General features: G+C 30.7%; 1 protein-coding gene and 1 pseudogene across 1 annotated transcript in view; both read right to left on the bottom strand.

The window, feature by feature from the left end:
* Nucleotides 1-18,031, bottom strand: part of LOC145257514 (pendrin-like) — a 169,312-nt gene that overhangs the window by 57,442 nt on the left and 93,839 nt on the right. The window lies entirely within an intron of this gene.
* LOC145265182 (U2 spliceosomal RNA) lies at nucleotides 2,635-2,768 on the bottom strand (annotated as a pseudogene).

Below are 18,031 nucleotides of genomic sequence, written 5' to 3'. Positions count from 1 at the left end.
TGTGAGAGAGAGAATGAGAGAGAACAATTCTCAGCTTATATATGCAACAAATTGTTTATCTACAGATCCGAAATATCACATTTGTATAGAAGTAGAAATCTGGATACCTATTCTGATACCTAATAAAAGAAAGGACACTCTTTGGGGCGGATTTTGATGATAACAAGTCACTACTAAGAAATTATAATAAACATTGAAATAATTTAAGAATTTTATCAAAATAAAATTGCATGGTAATCACCCAATTTCTGCCACAAAATTTTGATTGGCAAAACTCATAAACAGAAAATATATATTTTCTAATTTCATCTTTTTTTTTTACATAATCTGATTTGATGTTTTCCTTAATATTCAAATCACTATATTTTGCTGCTTAATATCAAATACAGCAAATGAGTTATTTTTTATGCATCAAACAATTACATTTTCTCATTCATCCAAACTAATCACTGAACATCAATTTCATATTTTCTTCACTAAAATATTACTGTGCTTGATGTCATCAAGTGGAGCGGATCATTTTTTTTTTTCATTTGTTCACACATTTTTCCAATTTATATATATTTTGTCTAAGATTCTTAGCCTATGTCATTGCATACCAAGCTGTTTATTAAAAGTTACGGTTCACTGTAAACACATACGTTATACCAAAATAAAAACGCTTCAGATAATGTCTGGATATTCAATTCAGTTTCTCACATGACATCTTATGAAGTTAGTAGAAATGTTACAGACTTTTGAATCTCGAACACTTTCAATACTGTGCACTGATATTTTCTTTTTTGGAATATAAGCACATTCATGATTTTTTTTTTACAAACGTCAACAAATTTCACAATGTGTAGCAATGTACTGAAACAATTATAAAAATATTTGTTTTTATTTTGGATGATGCAGGGCATCCGAAGAGAGATTTTTCTAACAAAATGAAAGTATAATTTTTAGCAATAGGTATCTAGGAAAAGGCCACTACATGCGTTATAAATTCCAAATTTCCACAACCTGGCAAATACTGGTACACGCTAGCAAATTTAGATTTGCAATTACAGAATATGATTCTAATTTTTTCCTTTGCTCTTTATTCTAACACTACACTAAGTTTACTGTTTTATTTCGCTGCAGTTGATATTGTGTAGAACAATAAGAAAATCATAGTGAACAATGCATTCAACAAAATTTCACACACATTTCTAGATACCTATATCTAATAAGTTCAAAAGAAAGGACACACTTAGGGAGGTATTTTGGTGGTCAAGTCACTAAATAGAGATTAGCTGGTTTCCCGGCATAGCCCAGGATGTAATAAACATTGACTGAAATACATGTTCTAGCTGGTTTCTAGGCGTTGCCAGGGATGTAATATAGACACATTATGTTGTATATTACCTGTTCTCTTCTCCCTAAGGTAAAACAATTTCATATACATGCTGTAAATTACCTATGCTAGGGATAAAACATGAACAATACCAGTCCGGGGGTAGATAAAACAAATAATACATAGAGATGAAAGATTCCTCTCCCCTAAGAATAAAACATATGTTCAATATCTGCTTTTGTTTTTTCATTGTTTATACGGTCCCGAGCAACGCCGGGTAGCCCTGCTAGTCTTCTATATATATAAAAGGCAAAAATCGGTGTGTATGTATGTATGTATGTATGTTTGTTTGTAACGCTAAAACTTTTGAAAGACGGAACCAGAGTTGACAAATTTGGTATCATATTGCACCTTGATCACCCGGATGACAAATATCGAAATTTCACGTCAAACGGACCAGTAGAAAGGGGTCAACTGATCGTTTTTCTCCTAGGGGGGCCCCCCAAAAAACCTGTCATTTTAACGTTATTCAATACGTGTCACGTGACGTGACGTCAGCTCAAACTTTTGACAGACACAACCAAAGTTGACAAATTATGTATCATATTGAACCTTGATCACCCGCATGACAAATATCGAAATTCCACACCAAACGGACCATTAAAAGGGGGTGAACTGATCATTTCTCTCCTAGGGGGGCCCCAAAAAAAACCTGTCATTTTAATGTTAATATTACATAATCCAAAAACGCTTAGTCATGTCACGTGACGTGACGTCAACATCCAGTAATGGCGAACAAATGTAAACAAACACTTTGTTTTACCGATACTTTTGTAATTTCTCTTCTGCTTTGTTCTAGAGATTATTAAACTCCATGACAATGTCTCCAACGTATTTAACTGGTTAAAAATAGTATTTATACAAGAGTTTTAACGAAAAATATCAGGAAATAATGTACAGGAATAAAAAAAAATTCAGCTTTCAAAATATTCGTCGATAAAAAAACCGATCTTTATATTTACGCTAGCCATTTTGTATATTACCACGTGACCTGCTATCTCTTAAACTGGAGGGGGGGGATCCACTTGAATCCAACAAAACCAGTAATTTTTTTTTTCTGTTATATATACATCATTTTCTATAAAATTAAGTGTAGACTTTATAATTAAAACAAAAAATGTTATTCATACTAAAAAAAAAAAACGCTTAGTCATGTCACGTGACGTGACGTCAACATCCACTAATGGCGAACAATTGTACCTATTTATTATGCCTCCCCACGGGACAGTTAGACACCAGGGTCGTTTTTTAACGTGGAGAAAAGGTACAAAAATAAAAATTGTCTCAGTCGTGGAGGATTTCTCCTCCACCGAAAGAGAACAAGAAATAGAAGTGCAGCATCTGAAGAACAGATACTACACTTTGATCTTGACCAAAAGGCCAAGAATGCGAACAATTGTAAATAACAACTTTTTTCACAAAACCAACACCGTCTTTCTTTTTTTTCTCTCTCTTTCTCTCTCTCACCCACTTACTCTTCCCTCTCTCTCACCCTCTTTCTCTTGACGTCACACCACTGTTAAACTGTGGGGGGGGAACACATTCCCAGGCATTATCTCCTATAGATGCACATTTTATTAGAAATTCAGCTTTCAAAATATTAGACGATAATAAAAATATAAAACCAACACCCTCTTTCTCTTTTCTCTCTCTCTCACCAACTTACTCTTCTCTCTCTCTCACCCTCTTTCTCTTGACCTCCTACTACTGTTAAACTGTGTGTGTGTGTGGGGGGGGGGGAAGAGGCAGCTTGAAAACCAACAAAAACAGTGCACAGTTTCCCAAGCATTTGGGGTGGGAAGGGGGGGAAGAAGCCGAGCGCACAGTTTCGTGTGAGAGAGAGAGAACAATTCTCAACCTATATACTCAACAAATTTTTTATCTACAGATTTGAAAGTTTGTATATAGGGTATTCAGACATATGGAAATATATCTAGCATAATCTATCTATTATATCTATAAAAGTGAAAATGTGTGTGTGTGTGAGGTAGCCAGAGAGAGAGAGAGAGAGAGAGAGAGAGAGAGAGAGAGAGAGAGAGAGAGAGAGAGAGACAACAATTCTCAACCTATATATTCAATACATTTTTTATCTACAGATTTGAAAATTTGTATATAGGGTATTCAGACATATGGAAATATATCTAGCATAATCTATCTATTATATCTATAAAAGTGAAAATGTGTGTGTGTGTGAGGTAGCCAGAGAGAGAGAGAGAGAGAGAGAGAGAGAGACAACAATTCTCAACCTATATATTCAATACATTTTTTATCTACAGATTTGAAAATTTGTATATTGGGTATTCAGACATATGGAAATATATCTAGCATAATCTATCTATTATATCTATAAAAGTGAAAATGTGTGTGTGTGTGTGTGTGTGCGTAAGAGAGAGAGAGAACAATTCTCAACCTATATACTCAACGTATTTTTATCTACGGATTTTAAACTTTGTATATAGGGTATTCAGACATATAGAAATATATCTAGCATAATCTATACATTATATCTATAAAAGTGAGAATGTGAGTGTGTGAGAGAGAGAGAACAATTCTCAACCTATATATTCAACAAATTTTTTACCTACAGATTTGAAAATTTGTATATTGGGTATTCAGACATATGGAAATATATCTAGCATAATCGATCTATTATATCTATAAAAGTCAGAATGTTTGCGTGTGGTTGTGTGTGTAAGGTTGCGCGAGAGAGAGAGAGAACAATTCTCAACCTATCTATTCAATAAATTTGTTATCTACAGATTTGACCATTTGTATATAGGGTATTCAGACATATGGAAATATATCCAGCATAATCTATCTATTATATCCATAAAAGTGAGAATGTGTGCATGAGAGAGAGAGAGAGAGAGAGAGAGAGAGAGAGAGAGTAAGTACAATTCTCACCCTATATATTCAACAAATTTTTTATCTACCGATTATAAAATTTTTATATAGGGTATTCAGACATATGGAAATATATCTAGCATAATCTATCTATTATATCTAGAAAAGTGAGAATGTGTGTGAAAGAGAGAGAGAGAAGAGAGAGAGAGAGAACAATTCTCAACCTATATATTCAACTAATTTTTATGTACAGATCTGAAAATTTGTATACAGGGTATTCAGACATATGGAAATATATCTAGCATAATCTATTATATCTATAAAAGGTAGAATGTGTGTGTGTGTTTGTGAGTGAGTGAGTGAGTGAGTGAGTGAGAGAGAGAGAGAGAGAGAACAATTCTCAACCTATATACTCAACAAATTTTGTATCTACAGATTTGATAATTTGTATATAGGGTATTCAGACATAAGGAAATATATCTAGCATAATCTATCTATTATATCTATAAAAGTGAGAATGTGTGTGAAAGAGAGAGAGAGAGAACAATTCTCAACCTATATATTCAACAAATTCTATCTTTACAGATTTGAAAATTTGTATATAGGGTATTCAGACATTTGGCAATATATCTAGCATAATCTATTATATCTATAAAAGTGAGAATGTGTGTGTGAGATAGAGAGAAAGAACAATTCTCAACCTATATACTCAACAAATTTTTTATCTACAGATTTAAAAATTTGTATATAGGGTATTCAGACATATAGAAATATATCTAGCATAACCTATCTATTATATCTATAAAATGACCATGTGTGTGTGTGTGAGAGAGAGAGAGAGAGTCAGAGAGAGAGAGAGAACAATTTTCAGCTTGTGTGTGTGTGAGAAAGAGAGAGAGAGAAAGAGAGGAAGGAAAATTCTCACCCTATATATTCAACAAATTTTTTATCTACATATTAGAAAATTTGGATATAGGGTATTCAGACGTATGGAAATATATCTAGCATAATCTATCTATTATATCTATAAAAGTGAGAATGTGTGTGTGAGAGAGAGAGAAAGAGAGAGAGAGAGAACAATTCTCAACCTATATATTCAACTAATTTTTTATCTACAGATTTGAAAATGTGTATATTGGGTATTCAGACATATGTAAATATATCTGGCATAATCTATGTATTATATCTATAAAAGTGTGAATGTGAGTGATGGAAAGAGCAAAAAATTCTCAACCTATATAACCTATAAAAGTGAGAATATGTGTGAGAGAGAGAGAGAGAGAGAACAATTCTCAACCTATATATTCCACACATTTTTGGGCACAGATTTGGAAATTTGTATATAGGGTAGGCAGACATATAGAAATATATCTAGCATAATCTATCTATTATATCTATAAAAGTGAGAACTTGTGTGTGTGTGTGTGTGTGTGAGAGAGAGAGAGAGAACAATTCTTAACCTACATACTCAACAAATTTTTTACCTACAGTTTAGAAAATTTGTATATAGGGTATTCAGACATATGGAAATATATCTAGCATAATCTATCTATTATAACTACAAAAGTTAGAATGTGTGTGTGAGAGAGAGAGAGAGAGAGAGAACAATTCTAAACCTATATATTCAACAAATTTTTTATCTAAAGATTTGAAACTTTGTATATAGGGTATTCAGACATATGGAAATATATCTAGCATAATCTATCTATTTTATCTATAAAAGTGAGAATGCGTGTGTGTGAGATAGCGAGAGAGAGAGAGAGAAAAAGAGAGAGATAAAAATTCTCAACCTATACATTCAACAAATTTTTTATCCACAGATTTGAACATTTGTATATAGGGTGTTCAGACATATAGAAATATATCTAGCATAATCTATCTATTATATGTATAAAAGTGAGAATGTGTGTGTGTGTGAGAGAGAGGACAATTGTCAACCTATGTATACAACAAATTTTTTATCTACAGATTTCAAAATTTGTATATTGGGCATTCAGACATATTTCAATATATCTGGCATAATCTGTCTATTATATCTATAAAAGTGAGAATGTGTGTGATAGAGAGAGAGAGAGAACAATTCTCAACCTATATACTCAACAAATTTTTTATCTACAGATTTGAAAATTTGTATATAGGGTATTCAGACATATGGAAATATATCTAGCATAATCTATTATATCTATAAAAGTGAGAATGTGTGTGTGTGTGTGTGAGAGAGAGAGAGAGAGAACAATTCTCAACCCATATACTCAACAAATTCTTTATCTACAGATTTTAAAATTTGTATATAGAGTATTCATACAAATAGAAATATATCTAGGATAATCTTTCTATTATATCTATAAAAGTGAGAATGTGTGTGTGTGTGAGCGAGAGAGAGAGAGAGAGAGAGAGAGAACAGTTCTCAACCTATACATTCAACAAATTTTTATATATAGGGTATTCAGAAATATCGAAATATATCTAGCATAATCTATTATATCATTAAAAGTTAGAATGTGTGTGTGTGAGAGATAGAGAGAACAATTCTCAACCTATGCACTCTACAAATTTTTTATCTACAAATTAGAAAATTTGTATATAGGGTATTCACACATATGGAAATATATCTAGCATAATCTATCTATTATATCTATAAAAGTTAGAATGTGTGTGTGAGGTAGCCAGAGAGAGAGAGAGAGAGAGTAAGAACAATTTTCAACCTATATATTCAACAAATATTTGATCTACAGATTAGAAAATTTGTATATAGGGTATTCAGACATATGGAAATATATCTAGCATAATCTATCTATTATATCTCTAAAATTGAGAATGTGTGTGTGAGAGAGAGAGAGAGAACAATTTTCAACCTATATACTCAACAAATTTTTTTATCTACAGATTTGAAAATTTGTATATAGGGTATTCAGACATATGGAAATATATCTAGAGTAATCTATCTATTATATCTATAAAAGTGAGAATGCGTGTGTGTGTGAGAGAGAGCGACACAGAACAATTCTCAACCTATATATTCAACAAATTTTTTATGTACAGATCTGAAATATCACATTTGTATAGAAGTAGAAATCTTGATACCTACTCTGATACCTAATAAAAGAAAGGACACTCTTTAGGGCGGATTTTGATTATAACAAGTCACTAATTAGAAATTATAATAAACATTCAAATAATTTAAGAATTTTACCAAAATAAAATTGCATGGTAATCACCCAATTTCTGCCACAAAATTTTGATTGGCAGAACTCATAAACATAAAATATATATTTTCTAATTTCATCTTTTTTTTTTCTTTTTACATAATCTGGTTTGATGTTTTCCCAAATATTCAAATCACTATATTTTGCTGCTTAATATCAAATACAGCAACTGAGTTATTTTTATGCATCAAACAATTACATTTTCTCATTCATCCAAACTAATCACTGAACATCAATTTCATATTTTCTTCACTAAAATATTACTGTGCTTGATGTCATCAAGTGGAGCGGATCATTTTTTTTTCATTTGTTCACACATTTTTCCAATTTATATATATTTTAAAGATTCTTAGCCTATGTCATTGCATACCAATCTGTTTATTAAAAGTTAAGGTTCACTGTAAACACATATGTTACACCAAAATAAAAACGCTTCAGATAATGTCTTGATATTCAATTCAGTTTCTCACATGACATCTTATGAAGTTAGTAGAAATGTTACAGACTTTTGAATCTCAAACACTTTCAATACTGTGCACTGATATTTTCTTTTTTGCAATATAAGCACATTCATGATTTTTTTTACAAACGTTAAAAACTTTCACATTGTGTAGCAATATACTGAAACAATTATAAAAATATTTGTTTTTATTTTGAATGATGCAGGGCATCTGAAGAGAGATTTTTCTAACAAAATGAAAGTATAATTTTTAGCAATAGGTATCTAGGAAAAGGCCACTACATATGTTATAAGTTCCAAATTTCCACAACCTGGCAAATACTGGTACATGCTAGCAAATTTAGATTTGCAATTACAAAATATGATTCTAATTTTTTCCTTTGCTCTTTATTCTAACACTACACTAAGTTTACTGTGTTATTTCGCTACAGTTGATATTGTGTAGAACAATAAGAAAATCATAGTGAACAATGCATTCAACAAAATTTCACACACATTTCTAGATACCTATATCTAATAAGTTCAAAAGAAAGGACACACTTAGGGAGGTATTTTGGTGGTCAAGTCACTAAAAAGAGATTAGCTGGTTTCCCGGCATAGCCCAGGATATAATAAAGATTGACTGAAATACATGTTCTAGCTGGTTTCTAGGCGTTGCCAGGGATGTAATATAGACACATTATGTTGTATATTACCTGTTCTCTTCTCCCTAAGGTAAAACAATTTCATATACATGCTGTAAATTACCTATGCTAGGGATAAAACATGAACAATATCAGTCCTAGGGTAGATAAAACAAATAATACATAGAGATGAAAGATTCCTCTCCCCTAAGAATCATCTATATATATAAAAGCCAAACGTCTGTGTGTATGTATGTATGTTTGTTTGTAACGCTAAAACTTTTGAAAGACGGAACCAAACTTGACAAATTTGGTATCATATCGAAGCCCCATCACCCGGATGACAAATATCGAAATTTCACGTCAAACGGACCACTAGAAGTTGGTCAACTGATCAGTTATCTTCGAGGGGGCCCCCAAAAAAACCTGTCATTATCTATATATATAAAAGACAAATGTTTGTTTGTAACGCTAAAACTTGAGATGAAAGATTCCTCTCCCCTAAGAATAAAACATATGTTTAATATCTGCTTTTGTTTTTTCATTGTTTATACGGTCCCGAGCAACGCCGGGTAGCCCTGCTAGTCTTCTATATATATAAATCCCAAATGTCTGTGAGTTTGTATGTTTGTATGTAACGCTAAAACTTTTGAAAGACACAACCAGACTTGATAAATTTGGTATCATATCGAAGCCCCGTGTCCCGGATGACAAATATCGAAATTTCACGTCAAACGGACGAGGAGAAAGGGGTAAACGTATCAGTTATCTCCAAGGGGGTCCCAAAAAAAACTGTCATTGTAATGCTTTTTATTACGTAATTCTTGAATGATCCAATGTAATTAATACGTAAAAAAAAAAAAGCTTAGTCATGTCACGTGACGTGACGTCAACGTCCACTAATGGCGAACAATTGTTAATAAAAAAATCTTTCTCCGATACTTTTGCATTTTTCTCTTCGGCTCAGTTATATCTTTTTTTTTACTTTATGCCAATGTTTCCATCGTTATTACCTGGTTATAAATATTATTTATACAAGAGTTTTAACGAAAAATGTCAGGAAAAAATGTACGGGAATAAAAAAATTCACCTTTCAAAATATTAGACGATTATAAAAATATCGTAATATTTATGTTATGTAAAATAATTAGCCATTTTGTATATTACCACGTGACCTCATACCTCTTAAGCTGGAAGGGGGGGGAGTAAAACCAACACCGTCTCTCTCTCTCACACTTACTCTCTCTCTCTCTCACTTTCTCTATCACCCTCTTTCTATTTTTCTATTCGTTTAAAAACGCTTAGTCATGTCACGTGACGTGACGTCACGGTTTGGTTACTATGGAAACACTTACTTTTTGTGCTGCTTCGAAAAGGAACAAAATTCAACATACACCGCTTCCTCTTCCCTCCCTCCCTCTCTCTCACACACACACACACACACTTTCTTCGGTGTGTTTTTGTTGTTACGTACGTATTTTTTTATATTTTTATCTCAGTAATTTTTATTATATTTAATAGCATTTTCTTTTTTTTTTTTCATGGGAAATTATTTTTCTATTCGTTTTAAGAAAATGCTATTAAAAAATAAAAATGCGATAAATTCTGGCAACAGTTATTTATTTATGCTATTCGCAGCCGGCCGGAAGAAACGCGCATAGACATTTTGTAAACATTGTTTTTAAAAAATAAAAAATAATACTTCTATTATGTTTTAAACGACTGTAATAGTTTATTTTGGAAGTATAAAAAAAAAGTCCATTAATTTGAACTTAAAGCCTGTTTGAATAAAACTTATATAAAAAAAAACCGTCACTTCCGGCAAATGGCTATGTAAACAACTGGTGGCATTTTTCGAATACATCGGTAAACACTGTATGTTTTTCGAGCTGAATAAATATGTTACATTGAATAAAAACACAAAAAATATATCCAGTTGGATAGAAAAGTAACTTATCTTGCCTTTCCTAACATTTATTTGTTATATATTTGTCTTTTGACCGTCCACTAATGGCGAGTTTTTTTTTTTTTTTAATAAAACTAATTTTAAAATTTCGATGTTAGATAAACAGTCCATCACATGTCAATATAAAAATTCTCTTTTTGTTTGATAAAAAGAATAAACAGTTAATAGATACAACAAAAAAGTCCATTAAGTTCAACAAACTAAACTCTTTTATTTATAATAAAACTCTTCGACAGTTTAAATGCTTTCAAAATCCTATGTAAGTATATCGTTTTTACTGTACACAGATTCGAAAAAGTTGTCATCAAACAAATATATGACAGAGTTGAATAAATATGTTACATTGATTAAAAACACTTCTTATTAGCATTTTCTTTTTATATGACAACGTTAATGTTCATGAATCTCTCTTTTAATCATTTTTATCGACTATCAGCCAAATAACCGGGGTCTAAAATTTGGGAAATTATTTTTCTATTCATTTAAAGAATATGCTATTAAAAAAGAAAAAGTCGATAAAAGTTAAACATAAACAGTAAAAAAATAGAAGATATTATTATTAAATAACAATAATTATTAAAAATAAATATTAACATTTACAATAATAAAATGAGTTAGTATTAAAAATAATTATTAAAATAAAAATGAGTTTATTATTAAAAATACATATTAATATTCAATTAAAATTGTTTTTATTATTAAAAATAAATATTAATATTTAAAGTAGAATAAAATGTGTTTATTATTATAAATAAATATTAATATTTAAAATAATATGTGTTTATTATTAAAAATAAATATTAATATTTAAAATAATATAATGTGTTTATTATTACAAATAAATATTAATATTAAAATAAAATGTGTTTATTATTAAAAATAAATATTAAGGAAGGTCAACAGGTGGAGGAAAAATAGTCAATGCAGGTCATACCACCTGACCAGCTAAAATCGCCTTTTTATATAAGGCAGACAGTCATACTATTTGCCTTGAGGGCGGGCTAAGCCCTCCTACCCCCCCCCCCCACCCCAAAGCTGAGAGCTGGGGAAACTTCTCTCAGAAGGGGTATGGGAGGACAGGGAGACCTTCCCTCTTTCAACTAAGAGATAGATATCCTTTTGTATGGTTGATTGACCCCCCCCCCCCTGTCGGTTCTGCTTACTCCATTCCGAAAGAGATCAACCTTACACAAAAAAAAAAAAAATATGGGGACAGGGAAGCCTTCCCGGGCCCCCTTTCTGGGAGGAGAAGTTCCCCGGCTCCTACCTTTTTGGGAGTGCTCAGCCCGTCCTCCAGTCAACCACAATATTTGAAGAATAAAGATATTTTTGTTTTTGTGTTTTAGGTGGTGAAGGTGATCTGGGGAGTGTTTTTTTTTTTCACAAATTAAGATTTTCATTGACCACTCTCAATACTATCAGAAATGAACAAAGTTAATTAAACAGTCTACACAATATAAACTAACTGTTTTGTTGGCTTTTTATTCTAACTCCAAACTAACCCATAACTACATTTTTCTTTTATTTTGCAAATTTGATTTCCTTTAGTTTATATTGTGTAGCTGAATCAGAAATTGATTTATCTTTTGTCATTTGTAGTTAACATGCTATCAGCGCAATTACTACAGTGTAATCACACATGATCTACCAAAATAAAAACACTTCAGATAAAGTCTTAAATAGAATTCAGTTCCTTACATGACATCTGATGAAGTCAGTACAAACGTTACAAACTAATACTTGAAAAACAATTTGACATTTACTGTACTACAATATCACATTTGTATAGAAGTAGAAATCTGGATACCTATTCTGATACCTAATAAAAGAAAGGACACTCTTTGGGGCGGATTTTGATGATAACAAGTCACTAATTAGAAATTATAATAAACATTGAAATAATTTAAGAATTTTACCAAAATAAAATTACTTGGTAATCACCCAATTTCTGCCACAAAATTTTAATTGGCAAAACTCATAAGCATAAAATATATATTTTCAAATTTCATCTTTTTTTTTTTACATAATCTGGTTTGATGTTTTCCTAAATATTCAAATCACTATATTTTGCTGCTTAATATTAAATACAGCAAATGAGTTATTTTTATGCATCAAACAATTACATTTTCTCATTCATCCAAACTAATCACTGAACATCAATTTCATATTTTCTTCACCAAAATATTACTGTGCTTGATGTCATCAAGTAGAGCGGATCATTTTTTTTTACATTTGTTTACACATTTTTTACAAATGTTTTTGAGAGTCCATACAAAGTTATAAGTGTTCAACATTTTTTTTCATTTGAATATATTTTGTCTAAGATTCTTAGCCTATGTCATTGCATACCAATTTGTTTCTTGAAAGTTAAGTTCACTGTAAAAACATCTGATACACCAAAATCCCTGATACCTGTTTCTTATAAGCGCCAAATAACTATCACTATTTCGATTTGTGTTTCATGAGAACAATTCAATATTGATACATTATAAGAAACATTTCCAGTGCTTTTCTCTTTTTAGCAATAGTTGGTTGATAATTAGAGGACACAACTAACCCTATACTATGCTTTACTTTGTTTTGTATATATATTTTGTATTGTGTGGAATTAACAAAGATTCATATGCAGGAATCTGTTGATATATTCCAAGAATCCCAATGCGACCAACAAACTTGAAAGACTACAATTTCTTTTTACTATGACCAATAAGAAAGCTCAAGGACTAAGTTGTTGGACTCATCCTGATCACCATTTTATATTATTGTTAACAGTAAGTTTAACATTTTTTTTTTAAATAAAACTAATTTTAAAATTTCGATGTTCGAAAAAGAGTCCATAAAGAATAAAACAGTTAATAAATACAAAAAAAAGTCCATTAATTTGAACTTAAAGCCTGTTTGAATAAAACTTATATAAAAAAAAACCGTCACTTCCGGCAAATGGCTATGTAAACAACTGGTGGCATTTTTCGAATACATCGGTAAACACTATGTTTTTCGAGCTGAATAAATATGTTACATTGAATAAAAACACAAAAAATATATCCAGTTGCCTTTGATAACATTTATTTGTTATATATTTGTCTTTTGACAACTTTTTTGAATCTACGTGTAGAGTAATACAAACCCAAATATTTTTTTTTTAAACAGTAATGAATTTTCCGAACTCAATATTTTACAATTTTTAAAATTTTAAAATCTATCAAAATTTTTCTATTGATTCTATTTTTACGATATTTTCAGGGTCAATGTGAAATTTTATGTTCTTTCCAATAAATCGAAAATAATATTATAGACTATCGTTTTTTTTTTTTTTCACGAACCCCCCCCCCATGTACATTTTTCGAATACATCGCTAAACACTGTATGTTTTTCGAGCTGAATAAATATGTTACATTGAATAAAAACACAAAAAATATATCCAGTTGGATAAAAAAGTAACTTATCTTGCCTTTGCTAACATTTATTTGTTATATATTTGTCTTTTGACCGTCCACTAATGGCGAGTCTTTTTTTTTTTATTTTTTAGTAAAAAAAAATAAGATATTATTATTAAATAACAATAATTATTAAAAATAAATATTAACATTTACAATAATAAAATGAGTTAGTATTAAAAATAATTATTAATATTTAAAATATGTGTTCATTAATAACAATAAATATTAATATTTAATATAAAATAAAATGTGTTTATTAATGAATATAAATATTACTATTTAAAATTATAAAATGTGCTTATTATTAACAATAAATATTAATATTTAAAATAATAACATGTGTTTATTATTAAAATTAAATATTAATATTTAAAATAAAATAACGTGTTTATTATTAAAAATTAATACTAATATTTAAAATAAAATAAGTGTTTATTATTAAAAATAAATATTAACATTTACAATAATAAAAGGTGTTTATTATTAACAATAAGTATTAATATTAAAAATAACATAAAATGTGTTTATTATTAAAAATAAATAATAATATTTAAAATAATAAAATGTGTTCATTATTAAAAATAAATATTAATATTAAAATAAAAATGTGTTTATTATTAAAAATACATATTAATATTCAAATAAAATTGTTTTTATTATTAAAAATAAATATTAATATTTAAAGTAGAATAAAATGTGTTTATTATTATAAATAAATATTAATATTTAAAATAATATGTGTTTATTATTAAAAATAAATATTAATATTTAAAATAATATAATGTGTTTATTATTACAAATAAATATTAATATTAAAATAAAATGTGTTTATTATTAAAAATAAATATTAAGGAAGGTCAACAGGTGGAGGAAAAATAGTCAATGCAGGTCATACCACCTGACCAGCTAAAATCGCCTTTTTATATAAGGCAGACAGTCATACTATTTGCCTTGAGGGCGTGCTAAGCCCTCCTACCCCCCCCCCCCAAAGCTGAGAGCTGGGGAAACTTCTCTCAGAAGGGGTATGGGAGGACAGGGAGACCTTCCCTCTTTCAACTAAGAGATAGATATCCTTTTGTATGGTTGATTGACCCCCCCCCTGTCGGTTCCGCTTACTCCATTCGGAAAGAGATCAACCTTACACAAAAAAAAAAAAAAAATATGGGGACAGGGAAGCCTTCCCGGGCCCCCTTTCTGGGAGGAGAAGTTCCCCGGCTCCTACCTTTTTGGGAGTGCTCAGCCCGCCCTCCAGTCAACCACAATATTTGAAGAATAAAGATATTTTTATTTTTGTGTTTTAGGTGGTGAAGGTGATCTGGGGAGTGTTTTTTTTTTTTCACAAAAAAGGTACTTTTTACGAATGGGTATCCAAGAAAATTACAGTATTTTGTCAGAAATTAAGGTTTTCATTGACCACTCTCAATACTATCAGAAATGAACAAAGTTAATTAAACAGTCTACACAATATAAACTAACTGTTTTGTTGGCTTTTTATTCTAACTCCAAACTAACCCATAACTACATTTTTCTTTTATTTTGCAAATTTGATTTCCTTTAGTTTATATTGTGTAGCTGAATCAGAAATTGATTTATCTTTTGTCATTTGTAGTTAACATGCTATCAGCGCAATTACTACAGTGTAATCACACATGATCTACCAAAATAAAAACACTTCAGATAAAGTCTTAAATAGAATTCAGTTCCTTACATGACATCTGATGAAGTCAGTACAAACGTTACAAACTAATACTTGAAAAACAATTTGACATTTACTGTACTACAATATCACATTGGTATAGAAGTAGAAATCTGGATACCTATTCTGATACCTAATAAAAGAAAGGACACTCTTTGGGGCGGATTTTGATGATAACAAGTCACTAATTAGAAATTATAATAAACATGAAATAATTTAAGAATTTTACCAAAATAAAATTACTTGGTAATCACCCAATTTCTGCCACAAAATTTTGATTGGCAAAACTCATAAGCATAAAATATATATTTTCTAATTTCATCTTTTTTTTTTTACATAATCTGGTTTGATGTTTTCCTAAATATTCAAATCACTATATTTTGCTGCTTAATATTAAATACAGCAAATGAGTTATTTTTATGCATCAAACAATTACATTTTCTTATTCATCCAAACTAATCACTGAACATCAATTTCATATTTTATTCACCAAAATATTACTGTGCTTGATGTCATCAAGTAGAGCGGATCATTTTTTTTTACATTTGTTTACACATTTTTTACAAATGTTTTTGAGAGTCCATACAAAGTTATAAGTGTTCAACATTTTTTTTCATTTGAATATATTTTGTCTAAGATTCTTAGCCTATGTCATTGCATACCAATTTGTTTCTTGAAAGTTAAGTTCACTGTAAAAACATCTGATACACCAAAATCCCTGATACCTGTTTCTTATAAGCGCCAAATAACTATCACTATTTCGATTTGTGTTTCATGAGAACAATTCAATATTGATACATTATAAGAAACATTTCCAGTGCTTTTCTCTTTTTAGCAATAGTTGGTTGATAATTAGAGGACACAACTAACCCTATACTATGCTTTACTTTGTTTTGTATATATATTTTGTATTGTGTGAAATTAACAAAGATTCATATGCAGGAATCTGTTGATACATTCCAAGAATCCCAATGCGACCAACAAACTTGAAAGACTACAATTTCTTTTTACTATGACCAATAAGAAAGCTCAAGGACTAAGTTGTTGGACTCATCCTGATCACCATTTTAAATTATTGTTAACAGTAAGTTTAACATTTTAAGTACAGAATAATATTCCTTTTGATATTTATAAATTACTATTTTCTGTGACAGATGTTACTTTTTCAATATTGATTGTACCCTCTTTTGTGTTTTTAAATTTTGCATACAATAATATTAAGCACACCATACCAAGACCACTATTTCAGCATCTAATAAACTGCCTACCAAGACCAATGTTTTCAAGTGACAATGGAGAGTATTCATGTTATGTTTCACATTTTTATGTTTTAAAATATTTTGCTGCTTAATATTCAGCAGATGTTTACTTTGTTTTGTGTATATACTTTATATTAGGTAGAATAAACAAAACTTAATTTCGCTACCATCATTATTTGTAGTGACATGCACTGTTAACATAAATAAAATCACTGGTGACAATCCCTGATACCTGTTTCGTATAAGCACCAAATAACTATGATAATGTGTTATTGTTGATACATTATAATAAACATTTCCATTGACTGGTCGTTTGCTTAGCTTAGGTTTACATCATTTTTTCACAATGTTTCTCTACTTGCTTTCAGCATGAGAGCAGATCATATTCTGCACATGTTTCATGCATATCACAAAAACTTATAATATTTGATCAACATTTGACTAACAATTTTACAAAAAAGACCTACCACCTTAAGGGGGGTAAAGGTAAGGCTCCCCACATAACCATAAAAGAAAGCCGCCCCCCCCATACAGTGGGAAAGAGCTCCCTTCCCATTCTGGGGCAGAGAAGGGGCAAGGAAAACTCTTAAACATAAATGGTCAACGGAGGGTATACACCCTGGGAAACTAAAAGTCTATATGGAATCTGCATAAATTAAAATATCCTGTTTAAGCGTATTGTATGACAGGGAGGGAAGGTCAACAGGTGGAAGAAAAATGGTCTACGCAGAGCATACCGCCTGACAAGCTAAAATCGCCTTTTTATATACGGCAGACAATCAGACTCTGATTGCCTGGACGGCGGGCTGAGCAATGAATGTGGAAGCCGGGGAACTTCTCTCAGAAGGAGGATGGGAGGCCCAGGGAGCCTTCGCTCTCCTCCTAAGAGAGGGATATCCTCTTACTCCCTTTGGAAAGAGATCAACCTTACACAAAACAAAAAATATGGGAAGAGAAGCCTTCCCGGGCCCCCCTCCCCCTTCTGGGAGGAGAAGTTCCCTGGCTCCAACGTTTTTTTTTTGGGGGGGGGGCCTAAGCCTGTCCTCCAGGCAACCAAATGAAAAAGAAATTTACCCATCCCACCTTTGTAGGAAGTGTGCTCAGCCCACCTTCTGAGCCACTGTGAAAGTTTCCTTCCACCAAAAGGGAAGGGAACGAGGAA

The sequence above is a fragment of the Euprymna scolopes genome, chromosome 3 (genome assembly GCF_053919585.1).
Source record: "Euprymna scolopes isolate OS-2025 chromosome 3, ASM5391958v1, whole genome shotgun sequence".
Lineage (NCBI taxonomy): Eukaryota > Metazoa > Mollusca > Cephalopoda > Sepiida > Sepiolidae > Euprymna > Euprymna scolopes.
The sequence above is the reverse complement of the archived record's forward strand: the minus strand, read 5'-3'. Positions and strand labels throughout refer to the sequence as shown.